This window comes from Meleagris gallopavo, chromosome 2 (genome assembly GCF_905368555.1).
Source record: "Meleagris gallopavo chromosome 2, MGAL_WU_HG_1.1, whole genome shotgun sequence".
Lineage (NCBI taxonomy): Eukaryota > Metazoa > Chordata > Aves > Galliformes > Phasianidae > Meleagris > Meleagris gallopavo.
The window spans coordinates 4937822-4965205 of record NC_139405.1 but is presented as its reverse complement, the minus strand read 5'-3'; the positions used below and the strand labels follow the sequence as shown (position 1 = coordinate 4965205).

The window sequence follows — 27384 nt, the reverse complement described above, 5'->3', positions numbered from 1 at the left end:
TGCAGCTATGGCAGGAACAAGTATTAAACGGGCTGATTTAAAAAGAAAAGGATTACCAGAATACTTATTTGCACACAGTTATACAGAAAAATCACCTCAAATGAAATTCAGTTGAGCCATTTTATGTTGAGTATGACATGCAAGTAAATCTAATAAACAACACAAGCAAAATAAATTACTAAGCTTCCAAAAAAAAAAAAAAAAAAAGAGCAAAAGCAAATACATTTAAAAAGTAAAACCATGAAAAAAGCTTGCTCAGAAGAAAACTGTCTAGCTTACATGAAGTTAGAAACATTGCATGGTCATTGATAACTTCAATGCTACCTGGAGCTGAATTTCAAACTTTGGACCTCTGATCTCATTTGCACAGTAAGAATCACACCACAGTGCCATTCATTAATGGAGGAATCTTACAACAGCGCATCATGCCCAAGTATTTAGAGACAATCTTAGCCTGAGTCAAAGATAAAAATGTTTAACTTTCAAGACAGTCCATGGGGCAGGCACAGGATTAACCATTTTCAAAGTGTTACTCTACTGCCTTCACTTTGTATAAACCCATCCTGGACACACTCAGTATTAACGTATCAATGAGATCTGGGTATTTTAATAGTGCCACATCACACATGACTGGCACAGTTCTACCACTCAAAGTCTTTATGCTTAGATTCCATTTTTCTATTGTTCTCTAATGTTGGGCTGCTTAAATATTATCATTCAAACCACAAATGTATTCGTGGAAATAGGTCTCAAAGAGTACGTTTCAATCATTCATAATCTCACTGCTGTTTTTCAAGGTATGACTCACCAGCAGCCATGTGTCTTGGCTATAATTAGGGAATGCTTTGTTAATGTTGTAAGCCTTTTCTTCCACAGCAGAAAAAAAATGACCATTCTGAAGGTATTTGATTGTCCAAAATTGTACTGTCTATTAAAAATGGAATGGCTTGCTTCTGCTTCAGGTTTCCAAAGAGAAAAACAAACTGAAAACAGTAGCTCAGGATTATCTGATTATCAAAACTATCAATCTCCTGAATCACATTTTGAGAAGAAGAACACGGAGAGATATTCTTTTTCATTTGTTTGTTGTTCTTGTTGTTTTTAAGATACTGCAAATCAAATCTTAAAATTACACTAGTGTGTAGTCATTATCAGTTCCATGTTAACACAAAGGCATGTTGGGATAGTTAACCTGCTTCATCATACTGTGTGCAATTCAGCCAGCTGACAAAGTCTCTCATTTAAGTACCATCTACAAAATTGCGTTGCATACAGTGGGAATTTTGCTGACAACAATTTTATCCCACCAAACATTGTGCCCCTCTGGGGACTTAACCCTTGGAAAGCACTTGGTGTCCCCCTTGTGAATGTATAGTGTGAAAAAATACATCAAAATTGGACTGAAACCATGCGCCTGCAGCTTAGAGATGCAGTGCTCCTGAACAAGAACTTCAGTTCCCAGCAGTGAATACTCCTCTCTCCCTGAATATTTCCAGAGAAAAATAGAACACGAAACACACTTCATATCTGAGATGCAGTGGTCAGGAGGATATTCACTAACCGTTCAGTGAGATTCTTCAATAGCTGTACTATTCCACTTCAGAAATAACATTTCAGGAATGTATTTATACTGTGTCAAACGTGGATCCCCCGAGCAATGCACTGAAGGTAATCACCGGTACATCTGTTTCTGTCATATTTGAATTCATAGCCTAATTCAATTGCAAATAATTAGCTATTTATCACCATGAAGTTCACATTACAAAATCAGAAAGGGCCAACACGATCCTAGCCATTTAGCAAAAGACTTGGGCCCTGGAAGGAGGAAAGGGGAGAAAAACAAAATAAACCCTAGCAATCAATCCCGCAGTAAACCAAACACAATCAGTTCTGCCTGCCCATCATACTCCTGCAAGACCCAGATCCTTTTGTTTTTTCACAGACTTACAGAATATATTGCCATACACATCAGTTAAGCCCATCTTTCATTTTTATAGCCTGAAGAGAATTATGTAGACAAAACAACGTGAGCACACAGCCCCTGCAATACTGGTGTGACCTCGGTTTCTAACACCTACTTTGGAACGCTACTATAACTCAAGAACTTTTTTTCCCTTGCAAGGACATCTTAATTATCCCACCCGTGACATGAATGTTTTTGGAAGATAAAGTCTGTAATTAACTTGTTGCCAAACAATATGTTTACTGTCCCTGAAGGTCAGTTCTCATATAAAGACATAAGGACACTTAACTTTGGGAGATGTGCATTTTAACCGCCGTCAAACATTAACTAAGTAATCATCCATTATCCATAGTAGCAGCAATCCAAAGTATGAACATATTCCAAGCGTTATAAAATGGTTGTGCTAAAATAAATCCCTACCAAAGTTTCCAAAAAATAAGCACAACCACAGACGTGGTGCTTGACCCATTGTAACAGGATTTGTTAGAAATTCCACTTCATCTCAGTAGTCAATTGGTAGTGGAAGAATTTGCTCAGACAGTCAAACACGATTGTTCCTTTATTACAGAAATCTGTCTCTGCTGACTGCCCTGGTCTGGGGAAATGAAATTTGAAAAGATTTCAACAAAACAGCTGTAAAGACTCCTTGCCTCATCTCGTACTGAGTTTATGCTAGAAATTTACACAGGCCCATTGCACTCAGAAATCTGTGATGTGCAAAGGGTGGTGGGAGGGAACAAGAGGTTCCATTAGCCCTGCTAAGCCCTGAAAGGCAGCTCTGCACTCCTACTCAGGTCAGGCCCTCTGTTTTTTTCCAGTTTCTTTTTGTCCTGGACGTAGCGTGGCACCTTCAAATCTACAAAGCAGCTTCCAGCTACGCTTAAGAGAAGTGTTTGGTGTGGATAAGGGTACAATTCACATTCCTAAGCAGCGTCCTGTTTCAGGCAGATGAGAAAGCAGCTATGCTTAGTTAAAGATTACCTAGAATATGTATGTCAGTTAATTGTATATATGAGTTAGGAGAGGTACAAAGAAGATGAGAAAAAGGACAAGCAATGGAAGAAGTAAAAGGAAAATTATTATAAAGATACATTCTTTCTTTGCTGTTGTGCCAAGTGTTACTCAGTTTGTGACTCACATCTCCATCATTATTCTGTATTTCAACAGGAAACCCAGCACACACTTGGCCCTAACTCTGACTTACACTGCACTTACAGTCAGAGACAAATGGAGAGAACAGAGGACAGAGAAAAAAAAGCTACCAAAATTAAGGAAGAATAACACAGACTTTGCCCAGTAAGGAGCATCCTTCTCCTCAGCTCACATGCAGAGGAAATTCTGGACACCACAGGAACTGCTTATGAAGAAAGCCAGAAGAACCAGCAACATAGGCAAGAGTGAATATACATTTAGAGGGGAGAAAAATGAATGCCAGAAATAATCAACATTGAAATAAAGGATGGAAAAGTTCAACTATACTAAGGAAAGTAAGAATTCAGGAAGGGAAAGACATGAGAAATTAGGATGCCAAAGACAATGAACACAAGAACTGGAGAAGGAAGAATCTGGAGACATTCACATACAAGCATGGCTATTAGCACTGCAGTGAACTAGTAAATAAGAAAGCTCTTTTGGCACATCACAGTCTATTATAGAAGATATTTTGTACTTGTACCATTCACGCAAAATTAGTTGATTCCTAGCATCTGTCATTTGCAAAACTCACGTATGTCAGCACTTCAGATACTAGAATAGCTTGTAAGTGTTGAAACATGGACTATTTGCTGTTTTTCCACTGAGAATAGATTAGATTTCAAATTCTTCCACTTTGTTACCAAAAGCATTTCCATCAGCTGGAAACACTTTTCAATCCATCTTGCCAACATTTGACCTATGCTAGTTTCTTTTGGAAGGTGAAACCAGTCAGGATCGGGCATGGATAAGCAATTCTCCACTGAGAACACGTCAAGCAGACACACGGCCTTCCACAAGCCAGAATGCAGTCAGTATGCATTTCTTAGGGACACTTGCTCTGAGCTGTTCATATGGAAGCAAATAACAAGAACCTATGTCACTCGGCAGTTTCTCTTGTAGATTAGCAGAGGGAACACACATGCTATTCATTTTCTGAAATAATATTGGAGAGTGCTGTTTATATACTGCCTATAGACCATCTAATTTAAAGAATGTAGCATATTAATGTAATTGAAAAAGGCATTTGTTTCTGCAGCACAAAATGTAGAGTCTGATCGCTAGACAAAATAATTGACATACTGTTAGACAATACACATTTGCCTGAATACTATCATGTAATAAGCTATTGCATGATAAGAGAAGACTTCAGCTAATCTCAGCCCAGAAACCTTCAGTCTTACTCCTTCACTACTGCCAGTGACCCCCCTGAAGTGCCAGCCATCTGCAAACTGACTTTAGTACATGAAATGGATGCAAAGATATGATGTTACTGCTGGCTGGCAGCTTGTGGCACCTGATACCACAGCAGTATTACCTTTACCGTACTGCAGATGGAAGTATACCTAAGTTCTTCCTCGTGTTCTTCCCACCATTCCCCTTCCCCATCCTTCCACACTCTTTTTTCTTTGAAAACAGGTTCTCACAAGTCCAGCCCTGCTGCCTCTTCAATTTCCCAAATGATTTGTTGACTTCCTCGTGGTTTCCAGGAACAAAAGCTTCCCGCAGGCCGGCTGCACCCTGCAGAGAATACAGATGCCTTGTTGCAATGGAAGGAAGAAAATCAGAGTTGAAGTTATTATCCTGAGCAGTACCACCACTCTCCATCCTCTGTGTAAAGTTGTTCAAGTCCTTCCCTCTTTCACATACCCATTCCTTTTCTTACTCAAATGGAGGATATTTGGAACAGAGAGCAGCCAGGAGTGCAGGTGTACCGTTGTGAAATCCACTAAGATGCTGGATGCGAGTCAGACGCACTGGGATCACAGGCTCCTACTGAATTTCACTCATAACAGGAGCCATAGATAAACCTTCACATGAAAGAAAAGCGTTACTAAATACTCAGCTTCCAGCACTACGCGCTAGCAAATAATGTCCCCTGGATGATGGATTGTCCTGTACACTCCTTTTGCATGCAGTCACCCAGGGTGCACTAGTGACTTGTTACCCCAGGCTGAATCCTGCTGAATGAGGCAACTTGTAGAGCAATGCCACCATTCTGCAAAACAGCAGCTTTTAGGCTTTCAGTCCAACTAATCCGGAGGTCAAAATATGTGAGACTTAGTTTTGCATTAACACTATAAACGATCAAAATAAATCATTAGCTGTGATTCATCTATTTGTGCAGAAACAAGTAAATGTCAGTACTGTCAGGAAAGGGAAAAGTTTATGATTAAGCTCCAGCTATATTCGTTCCTCATAATCACTACTTGAGAAAAGCATTCGCATGCATTTTTAAAAGATTCAGCTCTTCATTTTCCTTCCACCCCAATGAGATAACATCGCGAGGAATTCACACGCAAGAACAGCTATGCAGAAACACATACCTTTACATTCAATATTATTACATGAAATGGTTTTGCAATTAGGCTCATTTTAGAGCAGAAAAACACTTCAACAGAAAATGACAGGATAACTCAAATAAGCATAGAAAGTAATTGTGCTTAAACAGATGCAGACATCAAGTCATGGGTTGTCTACAATTCACTGGAAAGCTCACATGCAATTCTGCTGTCGAAACTGAGTGTTTCAATTACTGGCAGTCTTAACCTTTCTGCTGCATGAATTTTTGATCTCCACTCAAAGAGGAACAGGGAAACCACCCAGTTTTCCAGCATGTACAGAATAACTAAGCAATCCGTATCATGTTCCTACTGAGAAAAACCCCCCATCCATCCTGTCTATCAGTAAAGATCGCTGGAGGAATGCCAAGCGAGGAACGCCAAGTGAGGCACTTGTGTCTGACTTACATGGAGGGGTTATGTTCAACTTTATTTGTTCGAGTCACAAATGAGGAAAAAACAGTAAACTAGGTAGGGCACAGCACACAGACCATCCTCCTGTCTCATGAGAAAAGGCTCTCAAACGAGGAAAAAGCTTGTGAACTGCTGCCATCTGAGTTAACAACAATACGATATTATACCTTTGGGTATTTTGAACATGGAATTAAGTCATTTATTTAAAGTATCGTTTAACAGCTCTAGAACCACTAGGAAAAAAAAAAAAAAAAGCTTTTATTTGTCTGATGTACCAACAAGTTTTACATGGAGACTCCGAGTGCCTCACCACATTACGACTGCAGAACTCTTAATTAATTTACTCCCAAATGAGTACCACATTTAGAAGGAAAGAAATTGTAACTTTATCCTGGGAGGCAACTTCACACAAATGGGACAAACTGTTATCTTATCTGATTCATATCTGTTCTCTAATGGTGCAGAGGCTTACTGTAAAAAAAGTCATTCTAAAAACACCCAGCTGCTATTGCACATAAATAATGCCTTCTTTTCTCTGGGTAAAACCCTTTGGAGGGAAATTGCTAACTTGCTTAAGGCTTGTTTTTCTCACATCTCACATGGACATGCCTCAAACACTCCTATTAAATTTTAATCACCTATGTGGAAACATCTACAAGTTCAACAAAGTTCCGCTGCTTCTGTTCTGCTATTTTGGTGTTTTAATTGTGTTACTTCATGCAGCAGAACGAAGTTTGACATCAGTACAAAATCTCACAAAACATCAGTTTAACTGTAGTTTCCCCCTTAGGAAATGCATTCCCTTGAGGATAACTAATGCAAACCATCTGAAAGCCCCATTTCAGCTTAAAACCTTCTCAAAGAATGCCGTCAGTGGCAGCATTATGATTTGTCTGAGCCACAGAAGTGTGGGAATTTTTTTTTGTTGTTTTTCAATTGTGTTAAAAAAAATACATTCAAAAATTGAAAAAAAAAATCATTAAATGAAAACTTGATCCAAATTCAATAGCACTGACTCTGGAACAAAAGTGTGACAGCATCATGCTGGAGACAGACAATTAACATTCTGCTGGAGATGGACGATCCATATCATTTGCCTTCATTGCTTCAAAAACTTTTCATTAAGGCAATGGCCAGTGCTGTAATACAAAGGCAGGAGTCCAGCATGCAAACATCTAAAAAAGGATTTCACAATAAGATTCAGTGATTCAGTGTATCAGAAGCTGATGCTGACTTTACAAATATCAAAGCCTCTCGTGTTGCAATAAATTCCCCCAAACTAATTTGTTAGAATGCTTATTGTTGTTTTTTATAGCAGCAGAAGGAAGTCACTTTATGTATCACTCTTTGAAGAGAATCTTGGAGTCTTACCTATGTGTTCCAATTGTTAATTGAGTAATGACAGTTAATTTTGGACTTAGGGGAACAAAATTTTTGCAGAAGCAAGACATAATTTCTAGAGTCACGCAGTCAGACACACTCGATCTCATAGGGGCACACATGGATGCAGACTGATAGCAACCACGAGGAAAGCAGCAGAACAGGTAGAGATCAGCAAAGCAGCAGTCATTTCCTACAACAGCATTTTAAGAAAGCTGCAGAGGAAGTGGCAGTGTACGGTTCCATCAATAGTCAGCCCATGCCTTCCCATGGCTCTTGCCTGCTCTTTCAATGTGTCTATCAGGAACATCCCCCCCAGGGATGAGCAATCCCCCAGCACCTGAAGGGCAGCTACACCAATGCATGTTCTGCAGACGTATTCCCATGCATTATCTCAACCTTTGTGTTCTCACCTCCACATTTTCAGCCTTTTTACAAAGGGACAACTCAGCTATTGCTAACCTCTCTGCTTCCCCGCCCAAAGCAATGAAGACACTTCTCGCACGCTGGCCAGTGTCATGGCTTTATGTAGCCTGTTGGGCCTTGAGCTGCCCTTTCCTCACCTGGGTTAATGTAACTCTTACTATATTAGTGTTCTCAGAGATCCCGTGACAAACAAAACCTTCCATGCCAGTAGACGCCATATATTACAATAACCTGTAAGCAGAGTAGCACACATAGTAATAAGGTGGCATTATGCTGCACTGGGTTTCTATCTTGCAGATGTTACTTTTTCATTCTAGGTAGAATTTTTTAAAAACAAAATATTGTGTCTTCCCTCAAATAGCAACATTAAGAAGTCACAATTAATTAGCATTGTGATTTTTTTTCCGAATCATCAGCTTTACCTAATATGTCCTAATTTAAATACGGAGGCCATAAGTATTGACAAGGGTATCACCAACCAACTCAAGGGATAGAAAATGTGGGGATTTTATGGAAATAATTGTTTTTATTTTCCTTCATTGCAATTAATTCGATATCCAACCCACCACCAAAAATGTCACAGCAAATCAACTTCACTATATGGTCTATTTATTAACCATGGCAGGTCAAATAATTTAAAACTGAAAGGTGGCCAGGTAATGAGACTTAAGTGGGGGAGCTGATTTACAGTGACACGGGTACCTCCTCTCTGGGTTATCTCACATATCCAGTAAGAAATCCACAGAGGGTCAAATTCTTATGTCACCCAGAAAGGATCGCCATCACTCCCCATCTGAGCTGCACTCATTTTACTTCTAATACAACTTCCAATTTTCACCCTGTCACTTTCACTTGTCATTTAGTGGCTTGATTCTGTTTCAAAAGATGTTATAAAGCCCGCTTGTCATCACCTGCTGCATTACATAGACCTCAGCAGTAACTATGTCACAGGCCAAACAGAAACAGCTCGTGTTAGCCACCCACTGATTCCTGCATGCAGGAACAGTTCTGGACCTGCAGTTTATAACAGGGCATAAAATGGCATAAGCTGGTACTTAATCAATCAGAAATGTTGGAGTTAACACCAACTCTCCATTGCTTTCCACACTTCTCAGAGTAAGTTTTAAACACTTGTGGCAGCACTGTTTCCTCAAAGGTATCCATCATGTCTACTCCTTTCCAATGGCCTATAACGTAACCCCATATTGCACGGTGATGCAGTATGCTTCTTTGGGATTTTGGAGCTTTTACCAATTGTTCTTTTTTCTTTTATTTTTTCCTCAGAAAAACAGCACCTGAAAGAGTGGTCAGTGAAGACCAGCAGCAATGATGATGCAGCAACTCGCGCCTCAACGGGGATGAGATTGAGCGTAGGCTCACTGCATCCTCTCAGTACAAAGGCATGCCCAGTCTGGAAGATATAATCTCATGTGCCAAAGTTGGACACCACAAAATAGTTATTAATACGGACTGAGAAGACAGTGAACGCAAAGCTGAAACGCAGCCAGAAGTGGCTTTTTGTTTGTTTGTTTTTTAACAGAAAATTTACTGAGGTTAGGGGAAACCCCTGAGCTGAAAATAAGCAGAGATTAAGAGAAAACTTTAGAGCAGCGTAATCTATGCTTGCTCTGTTCCTGCTCTTCCCTTCACACTCATTTATGGTCATTTGGGGACTTGTTAATTTTTTTCTTTTTTTTTCACAGCGTTCTGGAAACACAGCAATAGCCAGCTTCACGCATGGAGAGGATGGTGTAAGCTCCTAGTACATTTCCCAGTCCCCAAACTCATTTAATATAAAATCCTCAAGTTGAGGACATAACAGATATTAAACTGATAAAAACATATGCTCCACTTGATCTTTGCCAAAAGGTCAAGAAGCAAACACAAGTCAGCAGACTCGATGGTTCCTGGGTCTGACTCAGAGAACACACCGAGACTGAATCATCGTAAGCTTTTAACACCACTGCAGCAACAATTATTCAGCTTTATCACTCAGATTTATTTCAAGAAACTCAAGACAGGCTACAGACCCCAAATAACTCACTCCAAGGTTTTAATTAGCTCGTGCCTTTGCACACGCAGTAACTGCAGGAGCCATTCTGTGCATTTGTTTATACTGCTGTGGGTAACATCTCCAGCACAGCAACTTGGAGAAGCTACCAATGCCATGTCCAGCCTCCCCAAACACTCCTGGCCTGTTTGATCATTTCTTTTACTGTCAACTGAAAAAAAGAGAAACAACAACGTTCCCCAAACACTATAGCTACCTTCTCGTTCTGGAATCACCATGGCGCTAGTTTAGAATTTTCTCCCTATGGATTAAAGAACAACAAATCTCTACTCTCAGGCGCACATGGAAGCTTTACAAATGTCATACATAAATGCAAGAATTACTTTTGGGGAGGGAAGAAACAAAGTGTATCACTAAATTCAGGAAAATTAAGAGAATTTTTAATAAATAACATACAGAGGACAGAACTACATATTGCATTGTATTTTCTTAATAGTTCCTGGATTCATTGCAGTATCTCCCATGGTTATTCGAAAATCACATCTCTATCTTGCCATGGTGTGATTTTTACTCACTCGAACTCTACGATAAATTAACACCAACACTAAGATAATACTGCTAAAATGGCTGCGTGCTTTTATTATAAAAACACGTTTCAAAAAATCATTCCTGAGCATGCAGGCTAAAAGTGTCCTTTGATGTTAATGAGTAATAACAAAAGATGTTTGAGCAACCTGCAACAAGACAGCAATTTCTTCAAAAATGACTTCAGTTTTCAAGAGCACTTTGTAAACAAGCATGTCAAACCTTATATTTTGATAATGAGTTTGCATTCTCAAACAGGAATTATAATCACTAATTATTTATAAGAGTAGAACAGTAGGTCAAAAGCAAAAGGAAATGTACTGCCTCAACAGAAATACCTAGCTGGTACTCCGATGTTGGTATTCCAAGCTCACAAGAGAACCAAGCTAACTAAAAGGTAATTGTTTTAAAATAGAGCACTTAGTGAGTCAGTATCAGCAAATCTACTGGATTTTAATGAGTTAAAATATTGTAATAGCATAGCTTTGTTCTTTAGGTTAATCACCTTTCCCTCAGGCTCCACGCAACATTTAAACATATGCTTAATTTGCTACTGAAGTCAACAGAACTTGCAGTGAATGGTGGAAGTTAAACATGCTTAATGAGATTTACTGTATCAGAACGCGTAAAAACTGATGTGAGCGGATTCGAAACCCAAAGGCATTAGCCAAGTCCACCCCAAGTCCCCCTAAAGACACAGAGTCTTCAAAATGATACGGAAAAGAAAATTATGGCACATCTACTGTACATTTATACTTCTGAAACATGTATATAGCAAAACAAATAACAGCAGAAACAACTGAATGTGCCCTAATACTAATGGAAAGCCTTTATGAAACTCTGTTTGGCACCACTGCTCAAGCAAAGCCCTCTGACGTGAGACAACTGTTGATTTGTCTCATGTTTCCAAAAGAAAACGTCACACAACTAAACTATTTCTATCGGGGGAACGGAGGGCATGGAGGGATGGATTTTACATATACACTTAGCTACCTGGAAAAGAAGCAATGTAATCCAGTATTTGTACCTTGTTTCATCGATCATTAAAACAAACTGCATAATCCTCTCCAACCTGCAGAGGGACACCCGCCTTACACCAGACGATGCTCCTTCTCAGATTAAAGGAAATTACCCGCGTGCCTCCAAAGCCTCTTTTCACTACCAAAGACCACAGCAGTTTTGTATCACAGATAATAACTTATGCGCAACATAAAATTGTTTTTTAGTATTTTCTTATTTAACTAAGTGAAAAATTAATTGAATTATAACTAATTAATGATTTCCTTGACATTAAGTATTAAAAAGAAAGGACTTGAGTCCAAGAGAAAATTCTTCAGATTTCTCACTTACTATAAATGTTCAAATTTGACTTTTCCTTTTAATTCTTTCCCTCCTAGCTTATATGGAGGATCCGGTTCTGGCACTAACCCTCGAAGATACTTTTATTTTTCCTGATGACAGGAGAAGCAGCAGTGTATCAGAGCTACTTTTACCAATTTCTCTAACAATTGCTATCACCAACACTTTTACTAAGATGCTGTCAAAACCAAACATCAGTTGAAGACAAAATACTGCAAATTTTAAATCTGAAGAAAGCAACTGTTACTTCAATGTGGCAATCAATCATCAGCACGGAAGGAGTTAATCTTCCCCTTCTCTTTAAAGATTAAAAAAAAAAAAAAAAGGAAGGTACAGCTGTCACTCAGGTGATGAATACAAGCTGCTAGCCTTTCAAACAGCAGGTACAGCACTGGAGCTCTGAATTAATTAGCATTCAGAAAGCCTAAACACCACTTGATAACTCTGCAAGATAATTTTTGTCCCTTCCTGCAAATTAATACTGCCATTAAGATGAGCAAGGACACAATGCAGATTATAATTGTGCCCATTAAACAAAGTTTCACAAATAACGAACCAGAGGTTCCAGCCAAGAATGCAGCAAGTCAGCAAAGCACTGCTGCAAATAACGTACAGGAATTCATCTTCACTTTTTCACTGCGTTCACAGAAACACATCCGAGATGAATTCCTGTGTAAATGCATTGAATGTTCTCTGCAGACGAGCGCAGGCTTTTCAGAAGTTCAAGTTTCTAAATGTTTAAGTAGCGGCTTTGTCTCAAAAGCATTCAGGCTGAGAGCCCCCATTCATACAGGCACGTACACTGAAATTACAAGTTAGCAGTGCCCCTGAAATTACACTTACAGCATCTTAAAAAACAAGCCCTCTGCTAAATGCTGCTTCAGCACTGCATCAAAGTCTAAACAACCCGGTCTGAAAAACCTTCCTCCCGTGTATATAATGTGATTTAAATGACGAGCATACTTTAAAAAGCACAAAAATGATTGATGTCAGAATTTAATGATGTTTAATAAGTGGCCATCTGTCAACAGTCAAGGGCTAAAAAAGAAGCACATTATTATTCCCCAAAAGATTAGAAATATTGATGCTAATTAAAAGGCACATTATCATTATCTCAAAGTGATGTCTAAACACTAATCAGACTTCAAGTCTGGCAAAGAGGGAGGGCAAGACCTGTGGATAGCAGCGCTCCCCAAATGGCTTCTTTGGGCTGATAATCTCTCCGCTGGTGCTGTGATAGCATACACATCTGAACTTGGCAAGGGCTAGGTAAGTCCTGGCTGGGTGGGCAAGAAATTAAACCCTGACCTGAAGCAAGGAAAGATTATTTATTTTTAGCTCACGTCCTTAGAGGAAAGCCTTGGTACATTTTTACAAGATATTGCAAAAGAGAAATATGCTAACAGTGGCATTTGACTATTTATTTTTTCCAATTTGCCATACACGATATTTCAAAGGAAAATAAAACTTGGCATCGTGGTGTCCAAACATACAATCAATTGCACCATACTAAATTGTGAAGTACTGGATAGTTTTATTTGAGAAATGGATTAGCGTCACGCGTAAGGGACCTGTGTGGAAAAGTAGGACTGAATCCCACATAACAAAAGTGTGAACATGGGTTTTGTGAAGCACTGTTGACTATTTGGGCCTTTGAGAATTCCCTCCTTAGGTGCAGGGCTGCTTCAGATCCTCATGCTCACACTACAGAGGAAGAAGGTACACACAGGTAGGTGGTTCAGGCTGCTGTTAATGTTTGCCTGGAGCTCTGCCTTTGACATTAATAGTCATTTTATTACCTTCTAAAATGTGGCATTTATTGACATTTTCATAATTCATTGTGATCAGAATTTCTTTTAAGCAAACAGACCTCTGCTAACCTCAAAATCCATGCTTCATGTTTGAACAGAAGCAGCCAGCAGCCCATAACATGCTTTTCATCTTAGTATGCAAAAACCTGACAGAATCCAGGCTTTCATAGCTTGCAGAGAAGCAAAGTTGTAGGGCGTTGGCAAATGTTTCCCTACCCCTGGGATACAAGAGATGTGTAAGCAAGATCTGACTGATCCCACCTCCCACGTTGTGGGAGCCATACGTACAGACCCAGCTATAGCTATACTGGCTCTATAAGCCCTGCACATCATCTTACCAACTTTATGGGGCTGGTCAAACAGTGCCGTAGTGCCAGAGGAAAGGGGCACCTGAGCAGAGAAGAATATTCAGCGCTCAAGGTAAGCAAAGCACAAGCAAACACAAAGTAAAGTCTAGACAAGGACAGCTGGGAAGAAAGTGAATAGGAGAAATCATATTCAAAGTATGGGAAAATGGCAAGCTGAAAGCATCACAGCTGGTGCAGCTGAAAAGCAGAGCTGCCTGGGCAATGGAGGCCTGGGGCACGAGTGCCCATACATAATTAAGACCAGTCTTTTTGTTGTTTTTTTTTTTCTGTACTTGTAACAGCAAGCTTTTTCACCTGTTAAGTGCCACTATCAAATTACCATCTCCACAGTGCAAAGCCACCTCTGGTCTTCCTCCTCACGTCAAGGAACCCATTAATCACTGCCAAGCAGAGCATTTTTCTATTTTTACTTGTCATTTTCAAGCCATCGCTTCACACAGGTGTGACCTCTGATCCTGATTTTCTTTCCAACGCTCCCCTGCCGTACTCTCAGAGTTCTGTGTTATCTCCTCCCTAAGAAATATTTAAAAACTTAAGAAAGATGTCCCTGGGTTTGATTACCCCATTCCCATCTTATTCCTTGATCCTCAGCATAAACACTTCAATCATTCTGGCATTTTCATTGACTCAAATTAAATGCAGAGAGAGTAATTATTTCACAGTCCCCTTGCCCTTTCCTACGCAGGCCTTCTGCCTTACACAATGACAAAGGATTACCTCCCAGTTCCTTAAAAGGCTCAGACACTTCAGATATGCTGTAGGTATGAATTTGACATGAGGGGACTGAAGTAAACCTTGTGAATCTTACCGAGGACTAATTATTAGCAATGACAGTGCTTTTCCAACGTTGAGCTCCAATGCTCAAACACGATGCAAGCCATATAACCGTGCAATTGTTCCACTGATTAACAGGTTCCTTGGGGTGAGCATGAGCACTGGGTACAGATCTCTTGTACTTTGCAGCCTGCTCCATGTAAATGCTGGAGAAGTGATACCCAAAGGGAAATTCACAGCACTAAGTCAATTTGAGACAGCAGGTTTAGACAGAGACAAAGAGAAATGGAAAAAACACCATTAGTATCTAGCTTAAGTTATTTCATTCCACGTTCTCTGCATTTGTTTTAAACTATCACCAAATTCTCGATTCTTTGTGCTTCACAGATTTGCCTTCTGACTCTACGCAACTGTTGTACATTGTATAGCTGTCAGAGCAGAAGTGGAATGCATTAAAAGCTGGATAATTGTGAGCTGGGGCATATGGCACTGCCGAGAGTGTAGGAGTTGGTGGGAAGAAGGGGGTTTTGTTGTGATTTTTTCAAGACTCCGGATATGACTAAAGCTTTTTCCGGTGGGCAAAGAAAATATCCCTTGTTTCTCTGTTTCTCCACAATTTCAAAACTTGCTTGCTTTCCCCCCCCCCCCCCCCCCTTTTTCTTTTTCGAATTTACATGAATAATTATAACAAACCTTCATTCTAGTTCTCTTCTTCTCTCCCAAGAACACACATTCTTAAATGGCATACTGAGGCTTAAACAACACTGAGGCTTTTGCAAAAAGGAACAGAAAGGAGCTCGCTGCTGTGAAACACGTCAGACTTCATAGCTCACATGCATTGAAATGACCAGCACAGTTCGCTCTTCTCAAAGGTATTGCTTCAAGCTGATTGCTGACTCAAGACAAGAACACAGCTCTGGTCACAGTGAGTTTCTGAGTATTTTCTCTGCAGCTGCAGGGTATAGAGGCTTTTCTGTTTGTTTTGCTTTTTTTCTCCTTCTTCATATTCTGAAGTACAGTTTGGCAGCACCAGGCTGAATTCACTGCCAGTTTCCTAAGGCACTGAATCTCTAATAACACAAAGCCCCGACTATCTCCTTGCCCAATAAATAATCAAAATTTTGCACCACAATCTTCCTTAAAATATGACTTTTTGTTTCTCTCTCTCGGTTGCAGCTAATCCTTTCTGTCAGCTGCATTTCATCCGTAACAAGGCTGCCTGTGACACGTTGGGTTCCAATGCAACTCTTAACAAATCCCCCATGCACAGCGCGGTTCACAGAGTGCACAGACAGCAAAAAGGACCGCGGAGACAGAGCCTCTCTTCTCTAATGGGATCAGAAAGGCTGCGCTTTCACAGGGTGGACGCTCACCAAATGAGCGGATGGGAGAGACGGGAGGCACGCTGTCAGGGAGGTCCAGGCTGACGTATTGCATTCTGGGTGCATGAGCAGAACGTTATCTGTATTCTTGAACGTCTGTCGGGTTGAATTATTGGTCACGTGTTTATGGCTGTCATGCTGGAAAGCTGACCCAGGCGATGTCTGCTTCACACTCAGCAATTTTAAACGGCTTTTTCCAAATCTTTAGAGGCTGGTGTCATTTAACTCTCTCTCAAGAACCTGTCCCTCCTTTTGTCATCTTCTTTTCTTGTCATCTACTTCAATATTTCACTCATTCACTTTGCGCAGCATGTCAAAAAACAGCCCATCAGGCAACGAAAATGGGACAAGCATTCATTGAGTGTGAAGCATCAGAGGCTTCCTTTGGTTTCACCAAGGAAATAAAGGGAATAAATAGTGACAGCTGTTTGCTCTCCCATTTACTTGTTTTTAAAACACCCTAAGAGTCTCCTGCCTGCCCCATCTTATATGCAAGGTGCAGTTCTGGAAGAGAAGAAGGGAACAGAACGCAGTGTGCTCCCCTCTTCCTAAAGCATCCTCACTAAGCTCTCTTGAAACCTGCTATTACACTATGCAGCCGTTTTCTTCTGCTTTCCCAGGGAAAGCTTCCTTTTCACTGCATTTTCATTCATTTCTGCAAAGTCAAGAGGCTCCATTCAGCCAGTGACCCGAAGTGCTGTGCAGGCTGCTCTTGGTGGGAGCCAAACTGCTGACAACTGAGAGATTACAATGGCCACGAAATCAAACGTGACAGTACCCAGCTTCATCTTCTGAGATGTCTGCGACAAAGGGTACGCCTGGCTGCCTGTGTGCCTCATTCTTCAGTGGAGAGAGCAGGATCACGTAGCGGAGGGGACTTGGAAAAAGCCTACTGTATAGATTCTGTTCTTGGATCACTTGGTGCAGCAGGACACACCTAGGCACTGTGGCAATGGTAGCTCATACCAGACCATTTTAAATCTTTTCAGATGTAGCAACGTGTGTCATCTCAACAAATTTGCATTAAGGTCAGTTGAGGCACCATAGGTGTACTCCTGATTTTACCTAGGGCTTCCTGCTGCAATGCTGGTATTGCATCTCCATGGGATGCCTACGCTTCAGAAAACATTGTTGCAGGCATTTTAAAAAAGTCACGTGCAAGTCTATTAACTGTTCTTATACACAAAAATCCTACATGAACAGGAGGCACTCATTAACAACATACATTAATGGGCACAGATTTTTCTTCATGGACTCCATAAACTCTCAAATTATTGCAAGACAAATACTTAACCTTTGTGAGATCAGAAATGACAACATTTTGTTCATTCCTCTTTTATGATGAAACACTTGGGCCTATATTTTTGTGCATACATCAGTGTTTTTTCAAAGTCCACATGGGAAGTACACATTTATTTTCTGCTCCCTTTCTTATGCTCATAGCAATACACATTTAGATTTATTGTATAATTGCTAACTAAACTCATCCGGGGAGAGTTTTGCTGAGGAACACCCAGATTCCTGAATGAATGTTACTTGTTTGGGTGGAAGGAATTATGCCACAGGCACTCTACACACCTTGTAATTAGGTGAGATCCTCAGGACTTAAAGAAAAAAAGAAAGAAAGAAAAAAAAAAAAGGGCACCTGAACAGATTTTTCCCAGACCACTGCCCTCTGCCAGCTAACAACCTAGCAAAGAAAAGTAAAGAAATGCACTCACATAACGTACTTATTGTCCAAAATGAGCAAAGTGCAATTTTTTCTCTTGGCCGAACAAAGAAGCCAGCATGTGTTATTGTTTCGGGGACACATCTCTCAGACAGTAACTCTGCTTCACCAAATTATGTGGATCTATGTGCTTTATGTTTTCACATGCCTGTAACTTCAGCTGAACTGAGACACCTGATTGAATTTGTCCTTTTTTTTTTTTTTTTTTTAAATTAAGTATGAAACTAAACTTCCCTCCTTAGAGACACCTTACAAGTAATCCACATCTCCTGAAGGAAGACATTAGTGAGAGGAAAAACACAAAAATAGCACAAATTCCATGCAGTGATCAAAGGAATCAGCTTTACAAGGCCTCTGGTGATGTCAAGAAGTCCTCCAGGACTACACCATATGTAAATAAATTAACATTTTGTTTAAATGTCAATCAAAGATCTTTCAATTCCAACCCAGGTCAACTGCATTGGCAGCTGTTGAAGTGGTGACAGTCCTTACACACGGGCTAAGGGGCGGAAATGCCTTTCAACCTTCAAAACATCTCCTAAAAATCTTAAATTTTTCTCCTTTTAAAATTTATACAAAGTGTTACATTCCAGTGACCGGGCATAACATTCCCAGTTCTTTTCTCCACCTTTTTCCATTTCAAAACATTGGAGATTAAGATCCCAAAGCGTTCACTCTGGACAGCAATTAGTGCAACTTCCTCCTATTACTCTGTATTGCTCATCATCACCTCCATATTATACTTCAGATATAGCTTTACAGGATAATGGCATAATGCAAATTGTTCAAGAAGAGCAGGGAAGGAAAAACGCTGGCATATAACCTCCACCATCAGATTACAGTGAGCCCACAAAGCCTGCTGTTGGATTACCCTCTTCATCTCACGAAGCCTGCAGAAGGGGAGCATCTCGCCTCTCCAGCAGCACCGTGTGAGCCTGGAAGCCTGATAAAACCACATGACTTCCATGGCACAGCACTGCTCCTCAGTGTGAAACTTTCTTTGTTGAAAAAGGCCTAAAGAAATAGGGGCTGAAGCATTCTGTGACGGCTCACTTGGAATAAAGGTGGGAAAATTGAGGGAAGAAATGCACAAAAGCATTGTTTCCCTTTGCCATGTAAAAAACACAATCGAGTAGCAGGTGATAAAACAACAAAATAAGAAAATCCAGTATTCACTGTAACTGAACAAATTCTGCACATAATCCCCTTCCCAGCACACTGGACATGTGTTTTAAACTGTCGCACATGAGGGTTCTTCTAATGCTTTTAATTAAAGCACTACCAGAAGTCATAATGAAAAGGGATTACTTTTTTCAAATACACTAAAACCTCAAGCTCTTGTTATTTTGCATTCTGGTAAAAGGAAATGAACAACGAAGCCGCATTTTGGGATTTAAGATAATCATAAGATTTTAAGTTGAAGGGCAGGAAAGGGACTTCATTTTAAAATTTGCTTTTAGCAGATACAAGCCTTATGTTCCTTTATCATTATAACAACTGTCATGTAAAATGTTATCCATTTAAACTCTCCCAACATTTGTTCACAAGCTGCATCTTCCCTCTGCCCAATATAAATGACAAATACAGGCTCCCGCTGACTGAAAGGAAGCCAGTTAGTAATTGGCTTTATTGTCATTATTGGCTGCCTTGTAACACGCTCTGGATTTTGCTCTGAATGCAAAACTCTCAGTATCATCCCAGTTTTCACAGCATGCTGCCATGTGATCACTTGAAGAAAAGAAGAAAAAAAAGAAGAAAATACTTGCTCTTTGCAAACACTCCCACTCCCATCTGACAAAGGCATTTTCTCTTCTCCACTTAAATCTGGGGCATGGGGGCACAGCAAATCGAAGATCAACTGCCTCTGCATGTGCAAAGTTGGTGGGTCCCCCTCTACGGCTATTTGGCACTTTCCAAGATGGTGTGGAGTTCAGTGCATTGCTCCCAATTTCAGTGGCGGCTCTGACAACTGCAAGATGCCCAGGCCTCTGTTCACATTAAAATCAGAAACAGGGACAAGGGCAGGTGCTGTCTGCTTGACACAAGGGTGGCAGCAGTGGTGCCATGCTGCGAGACAAGAACAGCCTTCTCCTTTCTCTGCAGAGCCCCCACAGTTCCAGCACCAAAACCAAGCAGGAAGCTCCCTACCAGCACAAGGCTAAAGCTGTGTCACCTTCTGCAAACAAAATCTCTGGGGCTCCATGATCATACCATATATATCCTATCAGATACATCCTATCAGATATATCCTATCAGAAAACTGAATTATAATGTTCATATACAAAGTGCAAAAATGCACAAATAAGCTTAAGTCTGACATTAATTTGATGCATAGATTCTGTATGTCATTTCTGGGTTTTGTGGGCTGGGAAAGAAGACTGAAGTTCTTTTGCTGGGATTATTATTTATATTTTTTATAACGTATACTGGCTGCTCAACTTATTATTTTTAATATAACCTAGAAAGCTGAACTGAAATCCCACAGCGGAGCAGCACACTGATGCCAACAAGCATAGCAACAATTCCAGAAGATCTATTTATGAAAAATCTGGTACCTAAGCAGCTGAAAGACAGGGGTAGCAGACTGTTTTCTGTGACAATGGGATGATATGTATGTGTTCTGATACCGTGTTTCATAAAGTATTTTCTAACAGTAGAGAAAAATCCCAAGCTCAATTCCAGGTTCTTGATCTGGGTGCTGCATGTACTGCAGACCCTTTTGATCCAGCTCCATTTCTCTTGCAACACACAGCTCTAAAACTTTAATGCCTCTGAGGAGCGTGAGACAGCACTGGCTTCCAGTGCCACGTACCTTTGAAAACCTTAAGTAGATGTTTTACAAGAAAAAAACAAAAAGCTAGCCACCTCAAGAATTTTCAAATCCTTACTCAAAGCACTAGAGCTCTGCTTCATGATAAAAAAAGAAACTTTCGGGAGGTTTTTCACACAGACAAACAGCATTACTCTGTACTCATAATGGTCCGCTTTCAAATGAACTTTTCTGGGGGGGAAAAAAAAAAAAACACAACGGGCATTAGGCATGTCTCAACCCAAACAGGTGAAATATGAAGAAGTTAAAAGCAATTGACGAAAAGAATTCGAAATGAAGTCACAAACAGTGTTACCTCCTCCGCCCTCAATTATTTATGTAAAAAGTTTACTTGGAGACCCACACTAATACACTGTTCCTCACCAGGAGCTGTGAGACAGAAAAGTCCCTGTTCTGAAAGGAAGTTGTGAATGTTAACCTTAAAATCACACTCCAATAACACAGTAGGTCAAATCCAATGAGAGCTTGAGTATAACTGTGCCATACAAAGAACTATGTCCCACTACAGAAACAAACCTGATTTATTGAATAGATTGGAATAAATTTGGGATCTAACCATAGTACAATATAAGACAGAATGTACACTGATCACTCTGCCAGGTCATGCCATCCTGAAAAAGGAAGCCTGCAAGTCCAAGCAGGCTATCCATGCACCTCTGTGAGAACAAACACGCTATGTGGGATTGAAGGCTACGGACAGTATTTCTAATGGCCTTTTTAATTGGCACTAGGATGATTAATCGATGCCTTCACAGAACTCCAGGAGCTCTCATTACCAAGCAGCATGGTATCCCAGCTCGCTGTGTGGGTGACCGTTATTACTAAATAGTCACCAGATCATAAGATGTAGATAAGATAAATTTTATACAAGCTTAGGAACCCTAGAAATTGAAGCTTACTACTGAGCCAGCAAGAAAATTCTGTTCCTTTCTTAATATATTATTCCAGCAGTGCCCATATGCTCAGAAGAATGGAAAAGGCCAGTGAAAGATATCCCAAACAAGCGAGGTAAGTGCTAAAGACTAAATGCTGTGCGAGTGTGTGGTGCCAGCAGCAGGCCTGGGCCGAGGGGAAGGGATGGCCCAACATGGCGGATGGGGCACTGGGGCAGCCGAGCCGTCTGCTGAGGGCTGGGTGCACTTCCCTCAATACACACTCGTCTGTTTTTAGTGCTCAGTACCAGAATGGGTGATAAAAAGCATGTCAATTGACCATAAATTGAAGTGAGGGAAAATTCCTTGGCTCAGCTGTTCCTAGCCCGTGATGACACCACCACAAGAATTTTAAAGTTGACCATTTTGCTGCGTTGCCAGATAGTTACCTTTCTGGGGACTGTACCCAGCTTGTTCACACACATGTAACGAGGCCTTTGGTTATAGTCACCATTTTAATTGGCAAGACCACATCCAATGCATCAATTACGCTCTGAAGATATATTTAGCCATTGCCCTCTATAAACAATCTTGGATAACATTAGCACCATCTTAAATTCTGTGAATGATGCAGGATTTTGTTGCACACTGACAAAGGACTCACATTCTCATTAGAATTGTGAAAAATCTTCTTCCACAAATCTCCTGTCAGCCTCAATCCACTAAAAATGATAAAGGTATGTTCAAAATTAGGGACTAAAGAAAATTTTGTTTAGACTTACCAGCTTTAGTTTACTATGTTGGTAATGGGGTAGCACCAGCACACTTCTCACTTGTCCTGATGCTGCTGTCTAGCATGGCTGTTTACAGCACATCACCCTTCTGTAAATGCTGGCCACAGCTTAACACAGATAGCCACCAATAAGCTGGTGACCAAAGCATTGCCCTGACCCTGCGTGCTGAGCATGCTGTCTCTGTAGCTTTGCTCTGCAACAAGCCCTCCACAGACCAATGCAGCAATACAGACCACCCGCGAGCCAGCGCAGGAGAAGGTGTTACTCCCTTCCTCAAGATCTTTTTCCCAACCTACTGGCTTTTCATTTGGTTTCTTCCTTCCTTCCACTCCAGAAAAATGGAGGCATCGCTCCCTCTGAAAAGGATCTCAGCCTAACTAGAAGAAGGCAGGGACTAGATGTGACAACCAGCACAAGGACACCTTGTCCAAGTGCATCTCACAGAAAATATATATTGCAGTAATGTATTTTTCCATCTCATTTAGCAAGCTATGTAAAAGCAATACCAAGGAAAAACAAGCCAACCAGTCAGGTTGCTGCCAGGAAAACATGCTTTTTAGCCATGACAGTAAAGCTCGAGTAAACTGGCTCTTTGTTTCTGACGGTTTTATGAACCAGTTTTCAATGCATTTGTATCATTAAGAATTAGTTTAAGTTGAACTTCTCTGGGAAAGAAACTAGTGTGTATCAGTTTTATTTTAAATACAAATGAAAAGCTTAAAGTGCATCATGCAACATCAGTACATACATTAGCTTCCAGCTCCAAAGTAGGCTTAAGTTTCACTACTGAGCTGAAGGTATCATTCAGAAACAGATGCTGAAGTGTCATGAACAGCAACTATTTTACAGAATAAATGAACTTCTGCACAGCATTAACAAAAATTTGGACAGGTTAGATAATTGATGCGTGGTTCAGCATTTTTAGACACCGTAAATAGCCATGTCTACAAATCACAAATCATGAGAAATTGCCATCTTTCTGGAAATGAGTATTAATCTCCTTGGAACACATCTCTGCACTCATGACACACTACAGGCTTGCCCGTAAGAGGTTCATGCATTGGAAAAAAAAAAAGGGAAGAAAAGAATTGACACACATGGCACGTTCATAAGAATAACTGAGCTGGTGAATCATTAATCCTGTTGTTTTCTGTTGTTGTTTTTTTTTTTTTCCTGAAAGTACTGTTTTCACAAAAAAAGAAAAAAGAGAAAAAAAGCAACAACCAGTGTGTCTACTTAAAAGTGATCTAGATTTTTAAATGATTCCTAATTTTGATAGCTACTCAGTTTAGCCATTCTTTAAAAAAAAGTAATAGCACACTAACTTGTTTAATGAACCTTTGCTTCAAATTTGATTTAATAAGGAGTTTGTAAAAAATACTATGATACAAATGAACTCAATATGTTCTCTTCCCCAGCCTCCAGTAGACAGAAAATTATATTTTCAAAATCCATTGACTTGAGTCAAATTGTCTTGCCTCTAGAATTTTTATGGTTTCAGACATTCCTGACATATGATTTTTGCTACCCTCTTATTAACTCTCTGGAATCATTAGCAGCATTTCAGCGTATAGGTGGAGAACACTAAATTAAAGCGTAGATTTCAGTTTTTAGGCCCCAGGGCAGAAAAGGGTGAGCACATAACAGAGAAAATACGTTTTACTTCCAACTCAGATTGCCTGCGCTCTCATTACATTACCTCAGCACCCTTTCAGCTTCTGTGTGAAGCGAAGGTATATTAAGCTCTGAAGGGAGCTCATTCTTCTGTCCTATAAGCTAAAGAAAGACATTTCTGGAGTGATGAGAACTGCTCGAGCTGGATGGAGAAGATACTTGAAAATGCCTCCTGGGGTTCCCGCTGTACAAGCCCAAGCATAATAGCAGTGAATTGGGGGTGTGGCACACCAGAAATTTATAACTGCTGGTGGACAAAGCTTTGTTATTGCCTTCAGAAACACCAAGATGAAAGGGAAAAACAAGTCCGCACCGAGAAAGGAAAAAAAGGGTGAATGTGCACAATGGTTTTTTTATATATTAACCAGACAGGCTTCTATTGCTGTGGGACTTCTCATTCACGGAGCTAAGAGGATAATACTGTGGTGTGTCAGCAGAGCAAAGAAAGGACTTAGCTGCAGTGAGGAGGCTGGTCGGCTCCTGCACACCTTGACAAATGGCTAATTGCATCTGTGGGCTGTTTTGAAATGGTGAGCACTCACATGTCAGCTAAAGAAAACCACAATAAAACCTGAGAGAAAAGGAGAAGGGAATAACACCAGTTCAGAGGAGGAGAAGGGGACGGGAAGGGAAAGGGAAAGGGGAACGAGAAGAGGAAGGGAAAACAATAATAACAAAGAACAACCACCTTCCTACCTCAACTCTCCTTTTCACAAGCATGGAAACTCTAGAATGAAAGATGAAAGAATCAATTATCTGAAGTCACGATACAGAGAATAAAGCTTTGAATACACTCAAAATCAGGGATAAGAAGATTGCATGGAAAGCAAAAGAGAGCTGTACCAGTATACTAAAAAACATAGCTAAGTGTAAGAAACCTGCCTGTTACATGTTAGAAGCAGGAGCTCAACATTATATTATAATACTGTTCATTAATAATTAAAATTGTTAGTAAAATTCCCTTTCCAAAAAGGCACTCAAAAATAAATAGCAAATGCCAGTTTGACAATATTCTAGTCTTTTTGCTGTATTCCTTCTATTCTTCAAGTCTCAGGGAATCATTCACAGACAGCTCAGTGCTGCCTCAGTTGTGAAGGACATCCTCTTGGAGGACCTATGCTACCACCACCGCATGGGAACTTGAATGCCTGCCCTACAAAAAGATAATTCATCTTCACAACACCTTCATCAGTTCACTTCCAGCCCGCAGATAATTACTGCTAATTCTGAAACAGCTGAAAATGCACAGTACAATTTCTATTGGGACCAGCAAGCTACGAGTGGTGGCTGTGAAAGCAGGGTGCCCAAAATATTTCAAATTAGTTTCAAAAAATGACTCAATACATTCTGCTTTTCAAAATACTGGCTTTTCATGCATTTTACAGTCTAACTCCTCTGAAGAAATAAATTCAATTAAAGAGGAAAAAAAGTACAATTTTCTAAAATAGGAAAAAGCAAATCAATACTTCATAAAATATAGTATGCTCTAAGATAATTAATTTTCCACAATATGCTCAACTCTCAACAGTGAAAACAGTGTAAGACCAAATTAATGACTAAATAGTCTACATACCAAGAGCAAGGAAACATTCTTTTAATCCAGTTAAATAGATTAAATGGGAAATGGTTTCTATGGCTGTCAAACTGCAGCCAGTTGGAACACCTTGGATTCGGAAGCCTATGGATGGCTCCGTAACTGTCTTTTCTTAAGGGTTTGTTAGAGGTTTCATATTGTATTAAAAAACCTTTGTGAGAAGAAAGGCAACCTTTAAAGGTCCCATTCATTTGGACTGTGCCTCATTTCCATTATTCCCAAAGCTCACTTAGCTTTTAGCCGTCTCACTCTTTGCAAGGTCATATTCTTCTGTCACTTTACTCATTACATCCCAAGCTTCAAGATCAGCAAACACAGCCTTAAATGCACTCCATCTTCACGCTAAAAAAATCCTTTAGAAAAGGCGATTTTGACATTGGATGCCTGCAGTTTGACTCCCTCCTGCTTCGCAGTGAAATCAAGAATAATACTTCACTTTATAATGCTCACCTCGAGATTGCGTCAGTAATAAAACACTCCAAGCAGGGATCAGTTAGAACAGCAAATGGCTTTAACATTTCCAGTGAGCAAAGGAATTGAACCGTACTGCACACCACATTGTCAGAACAAAGAGCAGACCAAAAGACAGAGATTAAAAACATAGATATATACTTCATGGTGGAATGTCTTGAAAAAGTGCACGTGTAAAGCTAAACTAGCTGCTACGTAGCATAAGGCACTATGGTTTTGTTGGCTACATCTTTAATTCGACAAGAAGCGCAAGATAATTTCACCAGCTTTTTTTTTTTTTTTTTGTAAGTACTTCAGATCAGCTGTAAATTTATTCCCAAATCCCTACCATCATGCACGGATATACATGGGAAGTTCAAAAATACACAGAGCAAAGGAACGAGCAGAAAAAATAAAATCGAGTCATGAGTGCAATTTTATCCTGAAGACTGACAAGTTAAAGATAGCTCCTCCTATCTTTAGCTCTCCTCCACGTGCCTTCAGTGCTCAGTTAGAACCTACAGAGGGAGGTGATAGCTGGTGAGAAAGCATGAAGGCCGGCTCCCAAGCTCTTGGCAAAACAGCCGGTTACATCCAAGCAATTCATTTTATTTGTATGCGTGACTTTTAATCTGAGTCACCGGGACAAAAGAAATGCAAAAAATGTCACGTCTGCAATTACATTCCCTACAGTCACTTTTCAGAGCACAGGTATGTCCCTCAAAGAAAAAGGCTCAGAAGTGTGCTTTCAGAGGCAACGGACTGTTACTAAGCTGAAATGGGGCTGCAAGCATCATAGGCTGTATGAAACAAGCGGTGTTGGGATTGGGCCTAAGAAGATGAAAAAAACCTGCTGGTGATGCCTCTAATGAAGTCACTCCCTGAGCTCCAGGCCTCTGCTATTGCTAGCTCTATGCTTAGTCCTTGCTGAAAATACATCTCTGTGTGTTTAGACCTTCCAGCTTCCATGTGCATTTTAAACTTACATGAGGAGAAATCTGCAATATTATGTTTTTGATGCAGCAGCAGCAGTGTTGAAAAAACAAAACCAACAACCCATTTTCTGAAAAAGAGAGTTCAAAATAATTCAGAACGATGCACTGAAAATGAAGAATCTGTATCTCAATTTGGGTATCTGCAAACCTGAGCTATCGCAAGCACTGCTAATACTGCCAGCCACTCTGACTTGAATGTATTCATAAAAGGCATAGAAATATTTCAAATTACAGCATAGTGATGTAATATAGATATATTTTCTCTCTATTCCGTATATCTGTTTCGTAGTTACAGTGAATGTTTTGCTGTATTTTATTCTTCAGATAAGCCTGGATATATACCAGCGTGAGGGAAAGTCTTCCTTTAAAGAACATAATACTGGAAAATGTAATAAAAAAAGAAACTTCAGGAAGTCCACAAGGATTTTAGTTCAGGCCTT

The 27384-nt window shown here is 40.1% G+C and overlaps 1 protein-coding gene and 1 non-coding gene across 11 annotated transcripts in view; both read right to left on the bottom strand.

Moving 5' to 3' along the window:
• The window catches only part of MACROD2 (mono-ADP ribosylhydrolase 2), an 837243-nt gene that overhangs the window by 453276 nt on the left and 356583 nt on the right, over positions 1–27384 (bottom strand). The window lies entirely within an intron of this gene.
• Positions 9407–9598, bottom strand: LOC116216387 (U2 spliceosomal RNA). Its single transcript, XR_004159070.1, has one exon. It is a non-coding gene; the product is annotated as a U2 spliceosomal RNA (small nuclear RNA).